The sequence below is a fragment of the Triticum dicoccoides genome, chromosome 7A (genome assembly GCF_002162155.2).
Source record: "Triticum dicoccoides isolate Atlit2015 ecotype Zavitan chromosome 7A, WEW_v2.0, whole genome shotgun sequence".
Taxonomy (NCBI): Eukaryota; Viridiplantae; Streptophyta; class Magnoliopsida; order Poales; family Poaceae; genus Triticum; species Triticum dicoccoides.
In genome coordinates this window covers 228,465,886-228,473,856 of record NC_041392.1, presented here as the reverse complement: position 1 = coordinate 228,473,856, position 7,971 = coordinate 228,465,886, and the positions used below count along the sequence as shown (strand labels likewise).

General features: G+C 45.9%; 1 long non-coding RNA gene across 2 annotated transcripts; it reads left to right on the top strand.

Moving 5' to 3' along the window:
- On the top strand, positions 1-2,743 carry LOC119331630. 2 transcript variants are annotated; one of them, XR_005160594.1, is made up of 3 exons: positions 1-95; positions 199-447; positions 1,434-2,743. It is a non-coding gene; the product is annotated as an uncharacterized LOC119331630 (long non-coding RNA). The 2 variants fall into 2 exon arrangements; XR_005160593.1 differs by having other exon boundaries at positions 199-2,743.
- The last annotated feature ends 5,228 nt before the right edge of the window (positions 2,744-7,971 follow it).

Genomic DNA, 7,971 nt, shown 5'->3' with positions numbered 1-7,971 from the left:
GGACTGAGTCCTTGTCGGCGCCGGAGAGGAGATTGTGGGAGAGAGAGGAATCCACTTTTGCCGGCGATGAAATCTCTAATACAGCGCATCAGCAGGTAGCGCAAACAATCCCTGGTCTTTAGTTACATGCGGGCGTCATCCGAACTTTTGCTACTATATTTGTTAATTCGCATCTCCTTGTGTCCATGTCCGATCCAGATTTCCCCGAGTTCAGGAGGTGGGGGAGAGCTCAACTCCGACGGATCTGACGGCGTAAGGGGCACCGGGCTCAGTTCGTGGGTCGGATCAGTGGATCACACGCCTGGAGCAGCCATCAGCGGGGATGCACAGATCCGCGAGGGAAGAAATAGGCCGGGCGGCGAGACGGGAGGGCTCGCTCTAGATCTCCAAACTGTCCACCGGCAAGATGAATCTGCAAGCACCTGACTGGACTTAGTGGACTAAGAGGTGCGTTGCTGAAAACAAATAATCCTGAATTTGTTGCAGAGAAATGTCGTAATGATTCATCTGGGTTCGCTTAGGGGGATAGTCTCCATAAATTAAGACATGGATGATACTCAACTTATATAATTTGTCAGACGTCCATGAGTACAAGAAATTCCCTGATGCATAAACTGCAGTGCAACGCTATATCGTGTTTTACAAGTGGGCCTAGTATTCTTCATCAAAACTTATTGTAGAAACTGCAGTGGTTCTCCTCTTGTGCCGGAATCATCGCTATGTCACTTATGTCATTTTTGAGATATTATTGTTTACATTGATGAGATCCTTCGATCAGTGCATCCAGCTAGCTTTAGGAAAATAAATCCAATAAGAATACGAGGATTGGAACCACTGTTTCCGTTCGGAATTGTTAATCGAACCAATGATGAAGCAATCGCATTTTATGTTTATAGTACCAACGTGGATTTTAATCGAAGGCATCTTAGATTAGAACGTAATATTTTCATAGGATTTCTTGCAGAAGTTTTTCTACACAATTTAGAGATCTTACAAATTGTCTTTTGTGTATTGAATGCGTACTCGCTCCCTTGAACAGTTGTAGAAGTCACATCATTGCAAATTCAAATGCACTTGATTCTTGTGAATTAAGAAAGTCATGGTATCTATATTTTATACTTTCTATTTTTGTCTTCATGCATTCTAGAATTCATCATTCCAAAATTTATGTTTCATCTGGAAATTTACTGATGAATTAAATGCCATGACGTGGTTATATAGTCCTATATGTGCAAAGTATGTATTCTTATACTAGTAGTTTAGATAGATGAGATTCTGGGTTTTACGACTGCCAACCGGCTTAAAATAATTGTGCTTGTATTAGGGCTTATTTTTTAACGGATGCTGTGTTGTGCTATGTGCGCAAACCATGTGGTTTGATAGGTTAATTTAACTAAATTTTGTACTGTGCCAACATTTGGAAAAATTTCAAGGTGAGGATTGGAGCAGCGGCACCAAACAGGACATCTGGGCACCTTGCCCCTCCCACGTGTCTGCCTTCGAGAAAGGGCCGATGGGTTTTGCGGACATCCATTTTGAAAATGCTATTGTACCGACGCTTGGGACAAGTTTCGACTTGCTGGGAGAGACATAGGATTTCTACAACCTCTATTCCTGGGAGAAAGGATCTGCAAATAAGATATGGGAAGAGGAGGTTGAATGTGGAGAGAATGAAATGTGTACAAAATTTGTGTGTGGATGTTCGATAAGTCAGATTATATATAGATCTTTTACTGTTCAATGGTTAATTTTTTAGTAGGCTTATCTCATCACAACAAGATGACCACATTTTCAGGGTTCGTGTTGAGACAGTTTGAACATGAGGTCTTGTTGGTATGAGTGCCCTTGCGCTGGTGTTTTAGTTGGTGTTGAGACAGTTTGAAAGCTTTAAGTGGGTGTTTTCTGGTTTAGACATATGATGGGTGGCACGGTACCTAAGACTAAAGCACCAGGTAATGCATAGGTTGATTGGTAATGTTTTGAATTGATTTCTTAATAGGTGGTGATTTGCAGGAAGCGGTTGTTCTGGTCACGAGCGTAGGTGAGCGTGGTATCTCGATATTTTCGTTGCATTGAATTCCTTTGCCAGCTAGTGTCTTGTTGTTTTATCTTCTTTCTTTCATCACCCAACTAATTTTCTTCTGTGCTCAAGCATTCCCTGTTTTCGGAGGCTAAACATGCTGTAGCTTAGGCTAATATGTTGTAGATTATTTTGTGCTCAACTTATGATTACGCCGCTGAAATCCCTTGAGAACATGCTCTAACTATCATTTATCATTCATGCTTGTTAATTCAGATTTTCACTATTAATCGTAGCTCTTGATTATGTAGATGTAAGCTCACATTGTTTAATCTCCCCTCGTTCGTTGAGTTCTGTTATATGTTTAAATTGCAGGAAACATGTTGGAAGGTCACAAGAATAAAAGCAATGAACCACTTCTCACCTGATGTGTTTAGTCTTTCGTTTTGGTATTTTGGAATTTCTTGGAATCAGGCTCTCCTCAGCTCATGATTTCAGGATTTCATTTTGTGATTTTATGATTATCGGAGTTCTTAATTACTACTAGCTCATAAGTTCAATTCGGAAATACGGTTGGCATGAACATAGATTGATGTTAAATTTCAGAGATGCACTGCCAGTTCAGCTTTTCGTGATTGCGGAACTGGTCGAAATAGTTGTATTTAGCTCATAGTTTTTCTACACAGAAATGACCATGTTTATGACGAAGAATGGTTGATTCAATATTTTGGATATTGCGGTTCTTTTTTTAGGGGATATTTTCTTCTGCAGTTTACCTATGATCTTTTTCTGCCAAATTGCATTCAGTTTTCCTCTCCCAACGGCAAGTTCAGCAGTTATCCCTCATATCCAAACAGGGTATGTACACTGTTTGCCAGTGTATGATTTTACAACTGTTTCCATTCGTGCCAAGGAAATTACAAGCGGAAAGCATAACCACTGTAAAAATAGTCAGGGTTGTCAAACGGGGCCTAAAGTGATGAGTTTATGTTTGACATGCAACTTGTAGCTTGGGACTGTCCATAGCTTGTAGGAGAAAGCTTCTGGCTCAGAACATGATTGGCCTCGCTTAATGTGACGGCCGTGACTATATGGGAGTCGGCCTAGAATGCGAGAGGATTCTAGACCGGATGTAGCGGTAACGGCAGGGGCTGCAATAACTATCTGATCGGCATGGGCCACTTGAACTGTGCTTATTAATATACTCTGCCACATACATGCGGAAATACAAGTGGCAGTGTGAATCTCAGCGGGAATGAACATCTCAGATAACATGAGCATCTGTGCTCGGGAGCATAATAGCACTTTCGCAAAGAAAGAAACCATTGGAGATGAATGAATGCAGCTATGTTGAGTAGACTGACGTGCCAGAGGTTAAGGATGATGATGTCCACATGACCAAATCGTGGCCAAGAGCGCAATGATGTGCGTGGACGCTAGCTAGCTACGAACATTGCATCTTCAATAGCGTTAGGTTCAAAACTTTAGACTTGATTTGGTACTGAAAATTGTTACCGATTGAGAGCCGTGAGATTAATTATAATGTACAGCATGAGATGAACGCGGAATGCGTTAGTGCTACTCCCTAGCATCATCAATCGAGAGGAGCCTGATGATGTTAATCTTTTTATTGAAGAGTGGTCCAATAAACTATCTAAATGTACTATCAGCTAGTAGCACGTACTACATTTTATTTCTTATTTATGCATGCATGCTGTGAAAACAGAGGACATCACAGCTACGATCGAGAAGTTTTACAGCTAACATGAAGCTAAGTGATCGCATGTGTCATGTGCTGTCAGCTCCGTGGCCAACAATAATTACGGCATATGAGCTGATCTCCCGCTTGGTCTATCATACTTTGAGCTCTTTAGTTCTCCCAAAAGAAGTGCATGTATGCATAAAAAATTGGAAGCCGATGAGGATAGATCGTGGACACCGCTCAAAGCTGGCAGTGCATCGACCCATTGATCGATCGAGTCGGCTCTTTTAGGCATGTAATGATGGTGTGATTAGTTATGTCTGGAGTACGTGCATACAGGCTAACTTGGCTGTAATAAGCACTTCTGTTTTTTGCATTGTTCGACGTGTATATGCATGCGGAGGTGCCAAAGCGGAAAAGGAACAGCAGAAAATCATATGGCCACCGCAATAGCAACACCATTGGTCCACCCAAAGAACCGTCCGCATGCCGAACACAAGAACAAAGATATATATCAGATAATATATTTTTTGTTGAAGACGCTACAAATGCTAATTTTCATGAATACACACACACACATTCTACCTCTATACGCACGTCTGAGATACTGAACTTGCACAGTATCTTGAGATCAGAGGTGCCTCATAGTCGACGAATAGAAACACAGAAAGAAAGGCAGTTTTGTCCACTGCTATACCATCTGGTCTTTTGAAAGTTCGAGAGCTAGAGTGTGTCCAGCTGATGATGCGTGGACAGCCTGGCTTCTGTGGTGAATCTGCGAGGGTGCAACGTTGTGCATGTCCTTTTCCTTGCTTTACTACGTGGTGTGAGGATGACAACATAGAATATATGGAAAGCAATATCGACGTGTGCCTACCGGAGGTCCAACATGCCCAGTGAGATAGGTAGGCCGATTTGGTGTCAAATCGCTGGAATCGGTATGGACGGCGATGAGCGCAGGCCCCATCGGCACGCCTCCGCTTCATGATATACTACCATGGCACAGGCTGGGTTCGCTGTCAAGTATGGGCGGCGCACTGGAGCCCGATTTAGCACTGCTCACACAGAATTTCACGGATGTAAGAGTATCGGAACCAACTAGTTAACGAGCGCTTCTTTCGGAGTCTCACAACGATCAGCGCCACATGACGCGCTCTCAGTCATTCGCCATGTGTCATGTTCTGGACGCTTTCTTCGATTTTTTTTCACACACGTTTTTGGCTTTTTAAACGGTTTTTTCGGTTCTTTTGATGTTTTGGTTTTTCCCTGGTCTTCCTTAGCTTTTCGATAAAAAATCGAAAAAAAATTGCATGAAAAAAACATGTTTTCTTTTTCTTTTTTCCTTTCGCGAAAGTCACTGTTTTTTCCGCGAGAGGCACGATTGTGCTTTAGCGAGAGTCACGGCCGTGCCTTTCGAAAACGAAAAAAAAACGTGTTTTTTTCGCGAGTCACGGTTTTGCTTCCGCGAGAGGCAGGTTGTGCTTTCGCGAGAGTCACGGCCGCGCCTCACGGGAAGGGAAAAATAAAACACGTTTTTTGTTTTTTTTCTTCCGCGAGAGGCACGGTTGTGCTTTAGCGACAGTCACGGCCGTGCCTTTCGGAAACGAAAAAAACGTGTTTTCTGTTATTTTTCTTTCGCGAGAGTCACAGTTTTTCTTCCGTGAGAGGCACGTTTGTGTTTTCGCGAGAGTCACGGCCGTACCTCTCGGAAAGGGAAAAACAAAACGCGTCCTCTGTTTTTTCTTTCGCGAGAGTCACGGTTTTGCTTCCGCGAGAGGCACGGTTGTGCTTTCGTGAGAGTCACGACCGTGCCTCTTAAAAAGGAAAAAAATACGCGTTTTCTGTTTTTTTTCTTTCGTGAGAGTCATGGTTTTGCTTCCGTGAAAGGCACGGTTGTGCTTTCGTGAGAGTCACGGCCGTGCCTCTCAGAAAGGGAAAAAAATACTTGTTTTCTGTTTTTTTTCTTTCGCGAGAGTCACGGTTTTGCTTCCGTGAGAGGCATGGTTGTGCTTTCGCAAGAGTCACGATCGTGCCTCTCGGAAACAAAAAAAATGTGTTTTCTATTTTTTTCTTTCACGAGTCACGGTTTTGCTTCCACGAAGGCACATGTGTGATTTCGCGAGAGGCACGGGCGTGCCTCTTTCGGAAAGGAAAAAAATCGTGCTCCCGGTTCGGTTTTTTCGCCGGTTTTTTCATCGTTTTTTTTAAAAGTTCGTCAAAACCTATCAATATGGGATCTAGTTTTGAAGATTTCGACGCGAGGAATCCAATGGTGAAAACGGTTCGAGATTTGAACGCACGGTTTAAAAGATAAAACGTTTTGAATAAACAGATCTACGGAAAAAGAAAAAACTCCCGGTTGCGACAAGTGGCGCGCTGCATGTGTGCCACTTGTCGCGACCTGAGAAAGTGGAGTATTCTTTGCAACGAGTACTCCTTAATTAGTGATTTCGAAGAGTATCTACAGCCGGACTTGGTAAATTCGGTCCCTCAAACGCCTGCGGACATGCCCGAATGAATTGCGTTGTCCACATCCGTGTCTCTTATATCTGAACCCCTATATCCATACTATATCATGCAACATCGATGAAAATATGTAGATCAGCTCCAGACATAGAAATTGCATAATAGTTCACCAAAAGATCCATCAAAGTTCACATAAACGACGGACAACTATATACTATATCTAAAATTTGAAATTAAAATCAACTTCACCACTTCTGGACCGGACTTTTCCCCTTCTGGTCGTCGGCGTAGTTGTACCCATCGTCGGCTGCTAGAGGATCATCCGATTCGTCATCAGAGGAGCCGTCGGATGGAGGAGGAGTCGACGATGACGAGGCCCTTGAGGCGCTGGACATCCCTGTCCTGCTGACGCCTGAGCTTGGCCAGCCGAGCCGCCTCCTTTGCCTTCTCCAACGCCTCCTGCTCAGACTGCTCGATGGCAAGCCGAAGAACCTTGGAGTTCTTTCGGCGGAGCCGCCGAGCGTTCGTCTCCGCCGTCGTAAGTGGCCGACGGTAGACCCATGCGAGGAGCCGCTGGTCCTTGTTGGGCTCCGCCGGTAACCCATGCCAGCAAGGGGACAGAGCTCTCCACAGCCTCCCTCTCCCTTGCCCGCTGCCTGTCGCGACGGGCGGCACGCGCCTCCGACTCCGGCGTGCGCATCAAGGCCGGCGGGGCAGGCACAAGCACCCGCCGCTGCCCACGATGGGGAGCAGCAGCTGACAGGGCGAGGGGACGGCATGGGGAAGTAGCAGCCGGCGGGGCGATGGGACAGCGTGGGGGAGGCGCCGATTGCGTTGGCCGCCTGTCGGAGCTTGTCGTGGAAATGTCACGGCAGATGTCCTAGAGAAAGGACTTAGTCGTGGAGCCATCACAACTAGGAAGCTTAAAGGGGTTAATCGGGACAGAGGACACGAGAGGTTTTTATACTGGTTTGGCCCCTTGCGGTGAAGGTAAAGCCTAGTCCAGTTGATGTGGTATTGCTAGGTTTCGATGACCAAGGAGCGAAATACGCTAGCTTGGCTCTCGATCTGTTGTTTCTTGCCCTAAGCCGCCGCCGGGTCGTCCCCTTATATACACGGGTTGACGCCCTGCGGCCTACAGAGTCCCGGTCGGCTCATACAACGTGTCCGGCTCGTTGACGTCTATTACATGCCTTACTTTACAAGTCTTATTCATACATGACGGTTTATACTCACGGGCCTTAAGCCGCCTCTGGGCTTGGGCCTACTATAAGCCTTATCATAAGCCGTCATTTTTGTATACTCTTTGGGCTTCTTTTAAGTAACCCGCCATGGTGATTGACCCGGCCCCTCCTGGGCGGGTCATGCCTGATATTCATATCCCCAACAGAGCTGCCCATAGGCCGGGAGGGGCCAGCGTCGGCGGCTGAGATGCGCCGACGGGGAAACGACTGTTGCGGCGAGTCTGCCAATCCAGAGCTACTCCTGGTGTCCACCTTGGACTGCTCTAAGGTGATGCGGAGGGCAAGCTCATGCTTTGGATCCACCTCGTCGTAGGAGCGCCTGGCGGAGCTCGACATTGCACCGGATTTGACCGGAATAGGTAAGGGGAGAGGATAGGACGGAGCGAGAGAGGAGAATGAGCGAGCTAGGGTTTTGGACCAACGAGGCCGATGGGTTTTTTATGGGACATCCGCTGGGGCGGTGATGGGCCGGGCTTGTCAGGCGGACATGCCTGGGAGTGCCCGGGCCACCCCATATCCGCCCCATATTTAGGCTGGAT